Here is a 19,248-nt window from a genome sequence, read left to right as displayed (position 1 = left end):
GACTTCCCGTCATTCAACAGGTTTTTTCTTTCCTCATCAGTATTCTTTGAGGTGCTAGATCTAAAGTTGATATTGTTACCCTAGAATTGGAATCCTATGTACACTACATAAGGATTTTTGTCATTACAGCCCTTGGTTGGAACTCTCGGATTGCGACTCCTTGCATAATTTGAATCATGTTTTGATTTTTGTCCTGAAAAAGTGGATAGAGCATTCAGAGAAATATTTGAAATTCTCCAGTATTAGGAGTGTCTTTCATAGATTCACATGCTTGAATATTCCCAGTCGTCGAAGTGGGAGTCCCACGGTATATAAAATAGCAGTAATATATATATATATATATATATATATATATATATATATATATATATATATATATATATATATATATATATATATATATATATATATACATATACATATAAAATATAATACATATAAAATATAGAAATAAAGTTAAAAGTACCATAGAACTAAAAGGCCCATGGAAGCCTTAAAGGGAGAATTCACTTTAGTAGCATATCAGTGTCATTATAATAGTCCACATTCCAGCCAATCAGGCAGCAGCACCCTCTAGAACCTTCTCCTCAGAAGCTCAGGCCCTCAGATTTTCTACCGCACGTTGTGTGAAGGGTGTCTCCCTGAGCTCGGCTCAGTTTTTCTACTTCAAGTGATTACTTCAACTTCCTGAGATGTCTTCAACTAAAAAATCTTTATTCAGGCCATGTTCTTCTTGTGGGAAGCTTCGCCTTTTTCATGAGGATCCTCACAGCAAGTGCATTTATTGCCTTTACCCGGATCATGAGGTGAGGAACTGCAAGTTTTGCTGGACATTTTCTGCAAAGACCTTGAAGGATAGAGAGGCCCGTCTCCTTCTGTGGCTACAGAAGTTGAAGACTTTGGATTATCCAGCTTCTGATATGGAGAGCGTGTCTTCTTTCCATTCTAAGGCCTCTCTTAAACGTGGGTCAGAGACAGAAATGCCTTCTCCTTTCCTGAAGAGGAAAAAGCTCGTTGATGCCTCTAAAACTGTCTCCTCACGGGATCTGCCAGCGTCTGCACCTACGGGACCTGATTCTCTGGCATCGCAGTCCCAAGCTGTGCCCTCGTCTTCGAAGACAGGTGCCGGCTCGTCGACGGGCTTGTCGACTCGTCCATCGACGACTACGAGATCCGTCGACGCTGTGCCCATCATGACGACGACATGTTCAATGTCGACGACGACGTCTACCTCGTCGACGACGCTTCAAGAGGTGAGACCAATCTCCTCCATTGTTAAGATCTCGTCGACAACTATCAAACCTGTCTCGTCGACAGCTTTGGCTAAAAAATATTCGTCGACGAAGTCTTCGTCGACACGTTCTTCGTCAACGCATCCATCCTCGTCGACGATCCCATCCTCGTCGACGACAACATCCTCGTCAACGACAACATCCTCATCGACAGTGACCTCGTCGACTGCAACATCCTCGTCGACGGTGCCTTTTACGTCGACGACACAACCTTCGTCGACTACTACCTCGTCGACGGTGAAATCAATAACGACGGCATCCTCTTCGTCGACAGCACCGTCGACAGCACGAAAATCTTCGTCGACGAAAACTAAAGGGAAAACATTGCCTCCGTCAATGGCTTACAAAACATCATCTACAGGTCACGCTTTGACTATACCATCTACGATGGTTTCAACTGCGACCTCGTCGACGGGCTCGTCGACGATGCACCATTCACTCGCAACTGCAACAACTTTCACAGTAGTGACAGCTTCTGTGGTCAAACGCCCTGTTCCACTAGACTTAAGTCCTATTGCTAGTGGTACTAGTCTTCCAGCTCAGCTGTTTGAGTCCGCAGAAGAGCACTCCAATGATGGTTCTTGTGTGGATGACGTTTTTCGTCCTGCGCCCAGTCCTTCAGAACTGAATATAAAATGCCAAGAATATGATGACGAAGATGATGAGGAGGTCGGGTGTGCTTTTTCCTGTCCTTGATGATCAGTTTGACGCACATCATGAGGAGCCAATGACTCAAATACCATTATCTTTGGTGTCCAACCTACAACACATGCTAGATGATTACAATCGCAGATTCCCTCCATCTGCGCCACTTCACCTGCTCCTCAACCTTCGGCACCGGCACCAGTACCTGCTGCACCACCAAGGTCACCGGTTCGTCCACAGCCGGATACAGATAATTAGGACGAAGTGCACCAGGACACAGATCAGGATGACGATGGCCTCCTCACAGATTGGGATAACTATAGAGCCCAAACGCAGTCTACTCCACCGACATCGCCCTTGGCTTCCCCGCTGGTGGACATCGGAAGCTTCCACAATGTGATGGTACGTGCTGCCAAGCGTTTCCATTTAACCCTGGACGTGCAGCAAAAAGATTGCTTCCTCCACGATTTCAAAGACCAGCCTCTAAAGCAGGCCCATACCTTCCCAATTATTGATTTCATTTGGCAGGAGGGTCTTAAACTTATGGAACAGCCAAATTCCATCCCAGCCGTACCTCCTCGTCTGGACAAAAAAGGCGCCTGCAGATTCACCAGCATGCCTTGTTTCACATCCTAAGGCGGACTCAGTCATCACACAGGCAGCCCAGAAGAGGTTGCGCAATCCTTCCACTCCGTTGACTTCTCCTCCAGACCAGGAAGGGCGCAGATTAGACTCTATCGGAAAGAAATTTACCACCATGGCTGCCACCACGGTCAGAGTGGCCAACTCCCTGGCCATCCTCGTTAGATATGACCGCCAAATGTGGTCGGAAATTGCAGCTTTAGTTGCCCAACTTCCAGATTCCATCAGAACCGAGGCCCAGACAATTGTCCAGGAAGGGGAGAAGATCTCTTCGGAGATTGATTGTGCTGTCGACATTTCTTCCACGGGCTTCAGACAACTTGCCGGAGCTGCTGTTTTAAGACGCCAAAGCTGGCTCAAATCTACTGCTTTTCGCCCTGAAGTGCAGGCAAGGGTTCTTGACTTGCCATACGATGGTGATTCCCTTTTTGGCAAGCATGTTGATGATGCCCTGGAATCCATCAAAAAGGACACAGATACTGCTTGTGCCTTAGGCACCCTCCAATACAGAAAGCGGCCTTTTCAGGGAGCACGTGGCAGAGGCAACTCTTCAAATTTTCGTGGCTCCTCCCAGTATCGTTCCTATGGCGACAACAAACAGAGATACAATTACCAGTCTCAAAATCGCCAATCCGATTCAAGACCATATCGGAGGAAAAATAACTACAGAGGTGGTACCACCTCTAAAAAGCAATGACTTCCCCAGGATAAATTGTTCTCCGACTCTGAAAATTGGAGGTCGAATCTCCCAGATCTTCTACAATTGGTCACATGTAACTTCAGGTCATTGGGTCCTAGATGTCATCTTAAAGGGACACGTTCTCGAATTTACCAAATTTCCACCCGCCCGCCCTCTGGCCCGCCCCCGGCCCATCTGAAAGAACTTTTGGCTCAAGTCAAGATCATGATACAAAAAGAGGCTGTCGAATTGGTTCCTCGAGTACAACAGGGCAGGGGCTTTTATTCCCGCTGTTTTCTAATCAAGAAAGTCGGGAGAGTGGCGCCCCATTCTGGACCTACGAGCCCTCAACAAGTTCATCAAATCACAAACATTTCGGATGTTAACATTAATGGAAATTTTACAGTACCTCAGTCCCGGGGAGTTCCTCTCCACTATCGACCTCCAAGATGCATATTTTCATGTGCCGATACACCACAAACACAAATATCTTCGCTTCACTGTCGGATCGAAGCACTTCCAATTCAAGGTGTTACCTTTCGGCCTTCGTTCAGCGCCGAGGGTCAACACGAAGATCATGGCTCCGGTCACAGCTTTCCTTCGACTGCAGGGCATTCAATTTTACCCTTATCTGGACGATTGTCTGATAAAGGCTCACACGTGTCAGGCAGCAAGACAACACACTCAGACTTGCCTGTCTCTTTTTCGCACATTGGGCCTTTCCGTCAATCGAGAAAAGTCTCACCTTCGCCCATCACAACAGAGAATCTTTCTAGGAGCCTTGATCGATTCTCATCTGGCAAGGTGTTTGTCTCACAGGAGCGACAAGTTCGCATACTCAAGATGGTCGCATTTCTAAAATCAAAAAGGTCAGTTTCTGTCCGGATGTTAAAATCCTTTCTGGGCATGGCCTCCTCTTGCATACATCTAATTCCGGACTGCTGGCTTCATATGAGAATCATCCAAGAGGAGTTGGACAAACAATGGAAACAAGTCTTGGGGTCGTTCAACGACAAGATCTACCTGACCCCCCGCATTCAAACAGCGTTGGAATGGTGGGCTCACCTTCCAAACATCGCCGCTTGTCGGCCCTTCCAGGATGCAGCTCCTACACTTACCCTCACAACGGACGCCTCATTGGAGGGTTGGGGAGCACACCTCGACGGGATGTCGGTCAAAGGCAAATGGACTGCAGTTCAACGCACATGGCACATAAATCGCCTAGAACTCTAGCCCATCTTCCTCGCCCTAAATTTCTTTCCGGATGCTGGTGCAACGCCAATCGCTGCTGATGCGGACAGACAACACCACCAGCATGCACTACCTCAACAAACAGGGAAGTACGAGGTCTCTTCTGCTTTCCAAGCAGGCGCAGGAAATCTGGGAATGGGCGATTCACCATCAGGTCCACCTAACAGCAGTTCACGTGCCGGGTGTCTCCAGCGCCCTTGCCGACTCTCTCAGCAGATCACAGGCGGACAATCACGAGTGGGAACTCTGATCAACCAACTTTGGAGTACATATTTCGTCAGTGGGGCCAGCCACAGATGGATTTGTTTGCGACTCCGACCAACCGCAAATGCCTACGCTTTGCAAGTCGGCATCCCCACAGTGAGTCGAGCGGAAATGCGTTTTCGATCAATTGGTCGAACAGATTTGTTTACGCTTTTCCTCCGCTCCCTCTCGTTCCACGCCTGTTGCACAGGATGAGGCTTCAGCCATGTCACGTCATACTGATTGCGCCCAGGTGGCCACGACGCCCATGGTTCACGGATCTCCTCCTATTTTCCCAGTTCGATTCCTCTTCGCCCTCTGCCTCACCTGCTCACCATGAACCAGGGATGGATTTGCCATCTGACATATCTCCAACTGCATGCCTGGAACCTGAGCACAATGAGTTCGCACGTTTGAATATTGATCCGGAGTGCAGAGAAGTGCTGGCTCATGCACGCGCTCCTTCCACCATTAAGACCTACCAATTAAAATGGAAGCGTTTTTGTGTCTGGTATCACAATGAAGCCCTTGATCCGATGCATGCCAAGCCAGAACAAATCCTGCCTTTTTTCCTGTCTCTAGCGAAATCAGGACTCTCTCATTCCACTCTTAAAGTCTTTCTGGCAGCGATTTCTCGCTTTCGTCATGATGGTTCCACATCACTGTATTCCTCTCGGATTATCCGACAGTTCTTCAGGGGCCTATTTCAGCCCATACGTTGTCCACCGCCTGCTTGGCGCCTAAATCTGGTTCTATCACAGCTCCTCCTACCTCCTTTCAAGCCCATCCATTCAGCGGACTTAAAATTCCTCACGTGGAAGGTTGCTCTTCTATTCGCGCTTACATCCTCCAGGCGAGTAAGTGGCATTCACGATTCAGCCTCCATTTCTTCAATTTTCCAAGGACGCTGTTACTTTACGTACAAATCCAAAATTTATCCCCAAGGTTCCTACTGATTTCCATCTTAATGAGCCTGTCATTCTCAGGACTTTCTTCCCAAATCCTCAGTCTCCCGCTGAGCGTTCTCTGCATTCCTTGGACTTACACCGTTGCTTGAAATTTTACATTCAGCACACTGCTCCTTTTCGAAAATCAGACCAGCTCTTTGTGGCCTATGGCCGAATGCGTAAAGGACAGCCAGTCACTAAACAATCCATTACTAGGTAGATTTATTCTGCCATATCCTTCTGCCATCAACGGGCTGGAAAGCCTCTTTCTGCTCCGGTGCGAGCACACTCGACAAGGGCTGTTGCGTCATCTACCGCCCTCTTTGCTGGAGTGCCTCTGTGCCAGATCTGCAGAGCTGCAACGTGGTCGAGCAGACACACTTTTACGAGGCACTACTGTCTGGAGTCAGCTGACGCTGCAGATGCTGCTGTGGGCCAAGCGGTGCTACGGAATCTTTTCAACTAAGGTGAGCCTCTGTTGCTTCCTGCCTCCTGTCATAAAAGGGTTTTTGCTGTATATCTATATGTATGCAATATTTGTAAGTGATATAACCTTACTTGCTTTGGTGTTCTACTGCCTTTTATGACTCACGTATTGGTTTACTGCTTTCTATTCTTATTCAAGCATGTGAATCTATGAAAGACACCCCTAATACTGGAGAAGAACATTAGTTACTTACCTGTAAACTGTGGTTCTCCAGTATTGGTGTCTTTCATAGATTCACATGCGACCCACCCTTCCTCCCCTCAGAGGCTCTCTTCTCGTCATGCACTATGGCTCACTTTGGTGCTATGAAAATCTGAGGGCCTGAGCTTCTGAGGAGAAGGTTCTAGAGGGTGCTGCTGCCTGATTGGCTGGAATGTGGACTATTATAATGACACTGATATGCTACTAAAGTGAATTCTCCCTTTAAGGCTTCTATGGGCCTTTTAGTTCTATGGTACTTTTAACTTTATTTCTATATTTTATATGTATTACATTTTATATGTATATGTATATATATTTTATATATTTATATTGATATTTTTCTATCTGTATGTATATATATATGTATATGTGTATATATATATATATATATATATATATATATATATTTTTTTTTTTTTTTTTTTTTTTTTTTTTTTTTTTTGGCACGCAGGTTCCACCATCCGCCGCTCCATGACACGAATAGATCTTTTCAGATTTATTAGAAAGTTAAAATTGCAGAAGATACATACTCTTAACCCGAAAGCAGATGATGGAATCAACACTGAAGGGGTTGATCCCCTAGTGACAATAACAGGTAAAGATCTTCAGGCCATTGCGGTGGCACAAATGATTGGAACCAGCCACTCACAAGATTGGGATATTCAACCCACACAGACTTTGGAGGAATGTGGAATTGTCCAACAGGGTTGTAAGAGTGGAATGACTATTAAATCCAAAACCAATCCAAGAACACCGCATGATGGAATAGATACTTTCCAGGAAATAGTCATTGAAGAATTGAAACATCTCCAAATGGGAAGCTTTAACCATAAGAGAAAAAACATGAGCAAAAATGAATGGGCTGTGATTCAAAATCTAAAAGAAGATGAGAATATCATTATAAAACCCAGTGACAAAGGGGGGAATATTGTCATCCTCAAACGCAGTCAATACGAGGATGAAGCCCTGTCCCAATTAAACAACAAAGAACATTACGTGGAGATAAAGAGAACTAAATATACGGAAAGCATCAAAGCCTTCAATGACCTAATTGAGAAATGGAAAGATAAAGGAATACTTGACTTTAGAGACTGGAAAAACCTGAAGTGTGATTTTCCTCAAATTGCAACATTCTATCACCTACCAAAGGTACACAAGAGCAAAATCTGGCCTCCTGGGAGACCTATCGTGTCCGCCAAAGACAGTCTATTGGAGAAGACTTCGAGCTATATCGATAGCTTCATTGCCCCATTCGTGAAGGACCTAAGCTCTTATCTTAAGGATACGAAGGACTTTTTGAGAATAATACAGGACGTAAAATGGGAAGAGGATATGATCCTTATAACATTAGACATTGCCAGCTTATACACATCTATCAAGCATGAAGACGGTCTGATGGCAATGAAAAGCTTCCTAGAACTTAGACCTATCAAGTACCGAAGCCACAATGACATGTTATTGGAACTCACAGACTTTTGTTTGAGAAATAACATTTTTTTGTTTGCAGGCAAACTGTATTTACAACTGCAGGGGACCGCGATGGGCACGTGCTTCGCCCCCAGCTACGCGAACCTTTTCGTGGGCTGGTGGGAGAAGCACGTGGCCTGGGCGGGGGAAAATGACGGGTGGATGGACAACATTGTTCTGTGGACCCGCTACATCGATGATTTATTTTTGGTGTGGCGGGGACCACAGAAGGAGGCTGAGAAATACATCTCTAAATTAAATGAAAATAATTTGAATCTCAGCTTCACGAGCAATGTAAGTAGAAGTGAGGTATTCTACTTGGACCTTCGGGTCTATGTGGAAAATGACAGAATTCAAACCGCTGCTTACAGAAAACCTACGGCGGGCAATACAATATTGCACTCACGTAGTTACCATCCCCGCAGTGTCGTTAACAATATTCCCCTGGGAGAGTTTTTGCGAATCAAACGCAACTGCTCAACCACACAGGAGTTTGAGAGAGCCAAGGAACAGTCTAAAAAGAGATTCTCGCAGAGAGGCTATGGAAAAGGAATCTTAAGACAAGCAGAAATGAGAAGTGATCTAGTAGAAAGGAAAGACCTGCTAATTGATAAACTCAGGCCCTCAGATACCAAAACTAGACTAATCACCGATTTTTCGGAAAAATCGCCAGAAGTCTTCAATATAATGCGCAAGAATTGGAAGATTCTGAAATTAGACTCCGTAATCGGAAAGTCAATATCTGATTATCCCCTAATCACTTATAGAAAGGGGAATTCTTTCAAAGATCACCTTGTAAATAGCCACTATGAAAAGAAAAGAAAGAGAAAGGTGACTGTTTCAGGCTTCTTCCCTTGCATGAAGTGCAAGGCCTGTAAAAATTCCCAAAAGGTCAAAGAATACTACATTCCAGGAAGGAAAAAGAAAGGCAAAATAACCAAGCTGGTGAATTGTAACTCTGACTACACTGTCTACTGTCTGACATGTCCCTGTGGGAAGAGATATATAGGAAGTACAGTGAAACCTACTAAACTTAGGGTCCTAGAACATATGAGGGCTATCTCCTCGAAGGATCCAAACTACCCAGTAGCTCGCCATTTCGAGCAGGTACATGACAGCAATAGCAATTTATTGACGTATTTCATTTTGGACCAACTAGTCAGAACAGAAAGAGGGGGTAACTGGTTAAAGAAATTGAGAACACTAGAATCAAGATTCATTATCCAATTACAGACTAAGACCCCGGGAGGGATGAATAATGAAGAAGAGATGTGGACTCATATTTAAGCAATCCGTTTCTGCCCCCCGAAGTTCTTTCTGAACAACCTGGAATAACAGATTGTATATAGTCCCCTTGATATAGACAGAGAAGTCTAAACTGGAGTCACCAGAAAAGTAGTTTTTATCATTTACTATTATGTTTTATTTGTTATTGAATCACAGTGATAATCTGAAATAATGATTTTTACAATAATTGCAAGCATATCATTGTGCCCATTCAGGGCGAGATTGTCAATACTTTATTTAACTGTGGTTCTGATTTTTGGCGACCCACAATATAGTGAACACCTTATGATTTTCACCAAGAGTTGGTTGTGAAAATCATATATTAGGTACTAACGGCATGGGTGTCATCTTTATATGTAGACATTAGTAAAATGCATAGTAATGAATTGATGCTTGATTATAGTGAGAATACATACAGATTCTCTTTGGGCAGTTTTGAATGGATATATCAGAATGAGCTGATTGCCGTGTTAAGATGGCCGCCGTGAAAGTAATGAATGAATTACTTGATGTACCGTTTTCTATGTTAATGCTGATTTGTGCTAAGAACACGTGACCTTAGTTATTAACGGTCTCTGGTTCAAATACAATCAAAAAACAGTGTCAATCTACACTGACGAAGGCGGCAACGCCGAAACGCGTTTGTGGATTGAATTGCTGAAGGTTTTTGTTTAATAAAAACGTGACGAACCTACGCCGTATTGACTTGGAGTGCTCTCATTTGGAAAAACCCAGAATTGGGGGTTTTATCGTTGGTAAATATATATATATATATATATATATATATATATATATATATATATATATATATATATATATATATATATATATATATATATATATATATATATATATATATATATATATATATATATATATATATATATATATATATATATATATATATATATATATATATATATTACTGCTATTTTATGTACCGTGGGACTCCCACTTCGACGACGGGGAATATTCAAGCATGTGAATCTATGAAAGACACCAATACTGGAGAATCACAGTTTACAGGTAAGTAACTTATGTTCTTCTGTTGGATTTCTAATGCTACAGTTTGTGTAACTGTGTTGGTAACCTATGTTGGATTAATTGTATTTCAATAAAACATTTTTTTTTACTGAAAAACCTGAATATAAAGATGTTAGAAAAACTATACACTCAACTATCTTGTGAAATCTTCCCAGGTGTCAAATTGAATGCGGAAACTTTCAGAGCCGTTATCCTGCACGCATCTAGATGGGGTCATGCTGCTGAGTGCCAATGTTTCTCTGCTTCAGAAGTGAAGAGGGGAGTTACAATAAGTGCCTCCCATGCACGCTGATGTCACCTACTTTCTTTCTGTGCCTACAGACATGCATCCTGTAGCTTGTCCCTGGTCTTTGACAAGACTTTCTGTTAAATTGTATGCAGTGTGCAGGGCATATGTCACCCTCTGTACCTACAAGGTTTAAGCCATCCAGCGACTGTCGCAAACAAATGTCTGTGAGGGTCCCACAAAAAGTCTGTACCTGGGGTCGGACCACTGTAGGAAAGTTCCCATTTTTGTCATGGTCACCCCCACTTTTTACCACTGGTACTATTGTTTTTCTATTGATGTGCACTGGGTCCCTGCTATCCAGTCCCCACTTCCAGTGCTCTTTCCCTAAAACATGTTAAAATAGTCTAATTGTAACACAATTGTCACACACTTTAGCACCTCTGTAAGTCCACTTTAAGGGGTACCCCTGGCACCTAGGGCATGGGGTATTAAAGGGAGTTCATCAGGGCTGCAGCATGTATCATGCTTCCATAAGGGACCCCCATGCAAATTGGATGCAACCTGCCCTTTGCGACTGCGCTTAATGGTGCCACAACATCTCTGCGTGCCGGTGGGCAACACCACGTGACTCCGCCCTGACGTCCGCAGACATGTCAGCGAGGTCACATAAGTCCCACCCCGGCGCCCTGACGTCAGTTTCCTTCTTTTTCGCGTGCAACGCGGATCCGGATCGTGTTTCCTGCCTGTTTTCAGGCCGTCTTTTACTTACTTACTTACTTTACTTTATTCGATATATTGGCATATCATAAAAGTACATTGATCATAAAAACATTTAAATTTACAAAACACATTTAATTTAAAATGATTAAAAAAGATGCTATATACATTTAAAACATAATGTAATACAAATCAAAATAACATGACAATATTAGGTATCACATTATTTAAAAAGGGAGTTATTAGTTTGTAAACATATCCATAATAAATATTAGTTCCATTACATATTCTTGTTCGAATGAGCCAGGCGCTAGATAAATATTTAGCCACACCACAAACAATAAAAAGTGGGAACGTATTGGTTGTAATAATACGGAGGGCAACCCGAAAGTCTCTAGTCCCAAGCTCCATGCAAACTGGTCTGAGCCATCTCTGTCTTGCCCTCTTGTAAGTTTTACAGCCAAACAGAAAATGTGCAAGAGATTCTGTTTTGGAGGGACAGCAAGGACATGCACCGTTCATTGATCTTGAGGCTTTCCATCCTTTAGTGAATTGATTAAGAGGTAAAGTACCATATCTCATCTTTAGGAAAATCTCTCTATCTCTAGGTGTTATCAGATCTAAAAAAGGTTCCGGCTTTCTAGTTGATTTGTGTGCCATGAATTGCGTTGTTAGAATACCCCAACTTGGATTCCTCTGTTCTAGAGCCTCCACCCACTCCCAATAAATTTTCTTTATTACTTGCTTTGGGGGTGGTGCCTGGGAGGTCCAGGTTTTAGTCAAGCCCAACTTGAGAACTAGCTCTTTGAGCTTATTGACCCAGTGAATTTTACACCCGGTGTTCAGTGCAATCAGTTCGTCCAGCACTAGGGCATAATGTACCAGCTCAGGGGTCCTCCTTAAGCGTACCCAGAACAGCAATGGACGCAAGTGAACTACATCTGAGATGGTGCGCTTGCCCAAATCTAGGAGCAATGGTTTCAGTGGAGTTGATACCGGTAAGGCAACCAGATCCCTAATAAATGTATTCTCTGCCTTAATCAAAGCGTCAACATTTTCTCCACCCAATAGTTCTGCACCATATGTCGCTGAGGGCAGCGCCCTGCCTTCGTACACGGCAAGAGCAGGGCCAATTGGTCTACTGACTGATAATCGCTGTCTCTTTAATATTACACCCGAAACTCTCCTGAGGTTTAGCTGCATCTTTGCCATATGGGAATCCCACCTCATTTTACTGTTTATCCTTATTCCCAGAAAGTCAAATTCATCCACCACCTCAAGTCGTGTACCATTAAGGGTAATATGAGGATTCCTTCCCTTTTTTGGGGGCGGTAATACCATCAGCTTTGTTTTGGTCGTGTTGATGGTAAGACCACGCTCATCACAGAATAGACAAAATTTGTCCAAGAGTTTTTGCGGGCCCACAGGGGTTTTGGCCAACAAAAGGGTGTTGTCCGCGAACAGGAGGGTTGGTGTTTTCTCTCCTGCCAAGACCGGGGCATCGGTGCTGTCCTCCCTCAACTGCTCCACAACCCCGTTAACAAACAGGGAGAACAGCATCAAATATTCTTGAAGACGTGTCCTAGGATTTCAGACCTGGAATCTGCCTACTTACCTGAAAGATCACAGGACCCCATCTATGTAACCATTGTCCTGATGATGACCTCAAGTCATAGAGGTTGAAACGCCGTCGACCCTGCAACGCCATTTGCGGCTTCTTTTTGGTCAATTTGCAAATAATAAATAGAATTTGTACATAATTGTAAATACTGTATTTTGACCATCACATACTATTTGTCTACCTTGCGCCGCCTCACGTTGTTATATAATCACTTGTGTCACTGCGCCGTTTATTCACTCTCACCTTGCCAGTACACTCTTGGTTGTTTTTGGTTACTACAATTTATTTGTTCTTGTGCTTTCTATATGCAAATAACAACCTTGTATTATCTTTTGGCTCCTGTGTCCCTTTTCCTGGTGCTATGTGATTTATTCACTTTTGATTTGTCTGTTTAAAAGATATTCCTGTTGAGACATTGTATTATTGTTACTATTATTACCCGGTCTCAACTGGGTTAATGGGTTTACTCCTGTTGTATGTTTTTCCATTCTCCTAGAAAGCACATGGTGATGGTAGAGTCGGCACCCCTGATTGCTGCTTCGGCGCCAATGAAAGACACACTGGTGCCTATGGCGGACTATACGGTGCCGTCCCAGCGTTGAGTCATCGACTTGTCTTCGGTCCCCTCGTCTCCGGAGGTTTGTCATCTCCTTGTCTCCTCTGCATCGGAGACTGGACGCTGAGTAGTTTCTTTTTCCCCGGCATCTTCCAGGGAGGGCTCTGCCCTGTCTCCACGCCCACTGCCTCCGGAACCTCTCTTCCGTAACTCGCTGCTGGCTTCCCCACAGGCTTCTCCGCCTTCTCCGGAGACCCCTCAGGTCCCCCCACTCGTCCATGGATCTCCCATCCTACAGGGGCTGGCCGTTTCTTCCTCCATCTGGACTCTGGGATGGGCAGCTTAGTTTGCAGCCTTCGCCCACGGAGGAATTGCTCTCTCCCCCGTACCGCCCTACGGAGGCGAGTTTAGCCTTTGTCCGGGCCATTCCCACGGCCGCTGGCATCCTGCAAATGGGCAACCTGGTCACACCATTCCCTACGGACCATTTGTTAGAAGTTCTCCACCAGGGCTCTGGTGGGAGGGAGCTGCTTCTTCCATTTGAAGCCTCGCTCCACAACTCTTTTGGTGGCCTGGGGGCATCCTGCCACGGGAGATCCGGTGCCTCAGCCGCTCCGCCATCGTCCTGCTCCGCACAATCCAGTCTGCCTTTCTTTCCACCCATCTACCCAGGGCCCTCTCCTGCAGACTGCTTTTCCTTCCTTGCCTTCTGTGTTGCTCCCTCCGTCACGGGAGGCCCGGTGTTTGGATTCCTGGGGGCGCAACATCTTAGCTTCCACTAGTGCTGCTTTGCGAGCGCTCAACACACTTTGTGTGTTGGCCAGGGCTACCTCCAGCCTATGGGATTCCGCGGAGTCGCTTCTGTCTAGCTCCTCGCCTGAAGGTGTCTGCGCTGATCTGCAGCACAATGTGCTGGATGGTCTGGAGTTAGCTACATTTATTCACTGTTCAGCCTTGGATGTTGCTGATTCTCTCTGCCGCGCTATGGCAAGTTGTCGCTCTCCCTCGCCATGCTTGGTTGCGGGATGGCGTTTTTCCGGAGAATGTTCGGGAGCGTCTTGTTGACCTACCTTTTCATGGGGTTCTTTTGTTTAACACTCACGCGTACTTTGCCATTCAACGGCTCCTTGCAGGGCTCCGTCCTCCTCCCCCTCCGTAAGTTTGGCTTGTCGGTTCTCAGGTGCTTCTGGGAGGCGTTTATCCCACCTTTTTCTTTGGGCCTAGTGTTTTGGTTGGCCCGTCTGTGTGTCCTGTGTGGCTTGAAATGCCTTCCGGGTCCTTAATTTGGCCCTTCGGTACTGTTGGCTGCTGGTTAAGCCCTTTTGGCTATCGTGGTGTGTTTTTTGGCTGTTAGTGAAGACGTATAGGTCCTCAGGTTGGGCCATCTGGATAATTTTCTTGGCTGATTTGTAAGCCATCTGTGGTGCTACCCCAGGTCCTTTATGTTTTTGACCTCTGCTGCGGGTTTTTTTCCCCTAAGAGGTGTTCCCATGTTTTGTTTTCGGACGTGTCATACCCTAGGGGGGGTACTTGTAGCTATTGTATAGCTCTGTCTTATGCTGGGCGGGAGTGGACACCTTGTTGGGTTCCTCACCTTTCCTGGCGTCACTTTATACCGCTTGGTGCGGTTTCTATTTTTCTTCTGTCTTAGCGCAGCTTGCCCTGCTCCAGATTCTGTCCGGCTCAATATCCGCTAACTCGCCAGATCGACTTTGGCTTACCGTCTACGGCGTCATGTCATAGTGTTTCCACCTTGTTGTCAGACGTCTCGGCCTGGTCCTCTGCCTGGTGTTCCAGGGGGGCTAGGATACTCCTAGTATTCTCCTGTGTTCTGGTTGAAGGTTTTAGGCCTGTCCTATGCATTTCTCATCTTCTTCTGGCTGGTCCCACTTCTTTTTGTGGGTCGGTTGTGTCTCTGGCACGGTCCTTTTCTGGGGCTGTTCTGGGGTTCCCCTGCCTCTGCCTTCGTCTTGCCCGTTTCTTGTTCTGGGCGCACTGCTTCGTGGTGTTTACCAGCTGGCGGCTGCGCATGCCTGGTCGTTATGGTCTGCCTGGTTCTTTGGCGTGTACCCTTTTGCTCCTGCTCCTTTTTTCGGTTGGAGCTTTGCGCTTCTGAACTGTGGGGCCGTTCCTGCCTTGTCCGCTGCCTCGGGACTGATGCCAGTTCAGCTGTCCCCTTTGCTGTGTGTGTGTTCCCCTGCGGCGGGCTCTGCCTCCGTTTCCACCTCTTCTCCTTGGAGTTGGGGTGGTTCTTTTCTTCCTTGGCACTGTCTGACCTTTCGGGGGATGGCTGGCGGACGCCCTTTGTACCTTAGGTAGGCTTGGGGTGTCCTGGTCTTCCCTTCGCCTTCTTCTTGCTTCTGCTTAGTGGGGCTGGGCCGTCCTACCTCTCCCCATGATACATTCCCTATTAGGGCTCTGTGTTCTCTCAAGCTTGTGGGGTTCTCCTGCAGACCCTCCTCCCTTCAGGGTATGTCTAGGGTATCTATTCTACGTTAAGGAATCTGCAGCTAGTAGTCTGTCAGATGTACAAGTTACTTACCTTCGGTAACAATGTATCTGGTAGAGACAAATATAGCCTCAGATTCCTTCACGGCCCACCCTTCCTCCCCGTTCTGCAAGGACCTTCTACTTGGTCTTTTTTGCACTCAATCCCCTTCCACCCTCCCCCTTCCATCCCCTTTCCCCCCCATGCCCCTCCCCCCTCCCCCATCCCATTCTGGGTGGCTTTGTCTTCTGCGAGTGCCCTCTTTCTCTTCTCCCAGGCAGGATGCTTCGTTCAGTTTGTGTTCCTCTCCTTCCTTTCTGGGAATTGGACAGTAGGTTCATGTGTACCTCTGCATTCCTATACCCCGGGTTTTCTAGTGTGGGGCCTACTCATAACCTTCTCCAATTTCATTGCTCAGGGTTTCTGACTCCTCCTGCAGTCCTATGGGTTGAGGTAGTTTGGCTGTGCCTCGGCCCTTAGCTCTTTACAAGCGGTACGGCACTCCTTGATGGTGTTGTCTTGGGGTGATTTGTCGTTAGTCATCTGTTCCGGACTTGCGGCCTTTCCCTGTTAAGGATTGTGGGTGCAGACTTTCTGTTGTCTGCTATGACGTTTTTCACATGCTTTTCTGCCTCCAGGGAGGATGTCGCCTTCGCTAGCGAGGTTGCTTCCACGAGATGTGCTCTGCTCTTTCCCTTCCATGCTTTTAGTAACACAGTACCTGGCACTTTCCCTAATGGTGCTGTTCCTCACCATTCATTTTATCACTTTGTTTCACAGATTTTTTTCGCACACTGTTCCCATACTCTCACAGTTTTTTGTGATGGCTCCGCGTTGTGGCGCGGAAAAGTTCTCCGAAGAAAACTGACGTCGGCATGCCGGGGTGGGACTTATGTGACCTCGCTGAAGTCATGTCCGCGGACATCAGGGCGGAGTCACGTGGTGCCGCCGACCAGCGCGCGGAGGTGCTGTGGCAAAAAAATCCGGATCCATTCTCACGCCTGGGGATAATTCTACTTTAAGGAATCTGCGGCTAGAATTGTCTCTACCAGATACACCGTTAGCGAAGGTAAGTAACTTTTACTTCTGATAACTTGCCCTTTCCACATAGTAAGGCTCAGACTCTTCCACATAGTATGGCTCAGACTCTGCATTATGTATTTGACTCAGATTCTGAAAACGATAACTATGTTGATGGGAACGATTATGTTCCTCCATATGATGGCTACAGATGTTAGTAAGAGCTTCAAGATGCTAGGGGGCTTGACACTTCACCTATTCTGTCCTTGTGCCTACCCCAGGTTCTACTACTGTGGAAAGAGCCTCTTTGGCGGTTGTGATGCCAAAGAGCAGCTAAAGTATTAGACATGTAATTGCCAACCATACAAATGAAAATTAATTCTTTACTGAAGTTTTTCAGCCAGGCCAGGATCCCATTGAGCCTCTGTTAAAATTTAACAAGTCACTTACTTGTCAGCCTTTTAGGCACTTGGGCCAAGCATAGGGTCAGGGCTGCCCATCAAATGACAAGTTGATTGTCACTATTGTCCTGCTCCTGGAAACTGGACTTTCCTAACAGCATCCCATTCCAGAGAGTCTAGTGGTTTAAGTTACCACCAGCAGGGTTAATTTGAATGCTTTCCCTACCACACCTCCTGACATTAATAATTGTCTTCTCCACAAGCCTTGCGAGGAGATTGATCAATCGCAGATGTCTCTTTGGCCTTTATTCCCGTTTCGTTGGAATATGGAAGCTTTGATTTTACTGTCTGTTCTGGGTGACATTTGTCTTTAACCCCTTCGCTGCAGCGGCTAATCCGCCGCAGCGCTAAGGGGGAGGCGGGGCCGCGTGGTGGTCCCGTGCTCGTGACGGAACCGCTCCGTCACGGCCCTAAGGTGAGCTGTGCTTGTGACGGAACGGTTCCGTCACGGACCCGCCCGCCCATTAGAATGTCAGCGCAGGCGCGGAATTCGCGCCGCGCAGGCGCGGCGAGTGGGCCATGACTGAACCGTTCCCTCGGGCACAGCCCACCTGAGGCTTGTGACGGAACGGTTCCGTCACGAGCATGGGAGGGGTTAAAGCAGGCTATTCAGGAGAGACACGATGCTGAGAAGTTTGTGATATGCTGTGGAGTGGACAAAACTGAATGACTAGGACGTGCCATGTACAATTAAGAAATGGTTCTGTTGGATCAACTCTCTCAAATGCGTCACTTTTAGGGAAGTCCTACAACAAAAGATCCTCCCAAACAACTGAGTTGGAATCCCCCACATACACAGATAATAAAAGGCATTTTTTAAATAGAACAAATATATAGTATCAACAGTTCTGATGGATAAATCTACCTATGAATTCCTCAACATTTGAACATCCCAATAAGCAAGCATTCCACAGAATATTTTCTTCCCAGCTCTCCCCCGTCGACATCTTAATGCAACAGCTCCGTGCACTACTGAGTGAGATCGGAGCCAAAAGAAGCCCTCGTTGGCCTGCTGATGTCTGTTCCTTTTTTTGATCTCGCCGTCGACACTTTTTTTTTTTCTAGGCTCTCCATAAGACTAGGCAGTCTTGCAACAATTTTTCCAGGAATAGCAACGTTGCAGGTGAAGAATGTCGCCTCCGAGGAAGTCTGAATTCAAGCCTTGCAAGCAATGTGAGGGTCAAATGCCGTTCAGACACCCACCATGTCAACGCCCCATGGGTCCGCTTTCTTACTCCTTGGGTAGTTTTCTGGCACACTCTCAGCAGGCACCATTCCTGGTGTTTAACTTTTCTTGGCTTTCGCCAAAAAGGGAGACACCATCACCAGTGGAATAGGTTCGTCAAGAGTCTGCCTCCGTGTGAACCTCCAGCATTGACTGGATCCAGTCTGCTGACATGCTGATTGGTGGCTAAGCTCTCAGCGCCAGTTTTGCCTTACTCTGTGCCGATGCTCAAGCATAGGTCCCAGATAGAGGCCAAGAGGCTTATTGAAGAGGAGAAGTATTTTTATGAGCCGATATGTAAGAAGGTGAAATTGTTTCTTTGGATCCAGAGTTTGAAGGCTTAGATGTAACAAGTGGTTTGGATGTCTCCAGGAATGGGGGTTGCTGCCTCCAAAAGGCATTCCACTGCCTAAAGTCACAGTATATCACTCGGTACTAAAAAAAAAAAAGTGGCTGCCAAGATGCCCGAGTTGCCTGTGCTTTCCACTGAACTCAAAATAATTTTCTTACAAAGGCATTGCACTCTTCAACATCCTCATCAAAGCCCTTGCTGCCTTTCAGTGAAGCTCACACTGATTCTTGAAATTTGGCAAAAACCTGGGACTTCTGCAGCAGTGTCTAGGCAAGGAGATATACACCTCCTTCGGGGGATCCACCAATCTTGGCTTCTCATCCTATGCCTGAAATATGGTGGTACAAGCTTCCTCTTCTTCGAAGCGGACATCATGATCATTTCCAGCAATTCC

The 19,248-nt window shown here is 46.0% G+C and overlaps 1 protein-coding gene across 11 annotated transcripts in view; it reads left to right on the top strand.

Annotated features, from left to right (window-relative positions):
* The window catches only part of TRIP12 (thyroid hormone receptor interactor 12), a 1,008,257-nt gene that overhangs the window by 911,135 nt on the left and 77,874 nt on the right, over positions 1-19,248 (top strand). The window lies entirely within an intron of this gene.

This window comes from Lissotriton helveticus, chromosome 11 (assembly GCF_964261635.1).
Source record: "Lissotriton helveticus chromosome 11, aLisHel1.1, whole genome shotgun sequence".
NCBI lineage: Eukaryota > Metazoa > Chordata > Amphibia > Caudata > Salamandridae > Lissotriton > Lissotriton helveticus.
The sequence above is the reverse complement of the archived record's forward strand: the minus strand, read 5'-3'. Positions and strand labels throughout refer to the sequence as shown.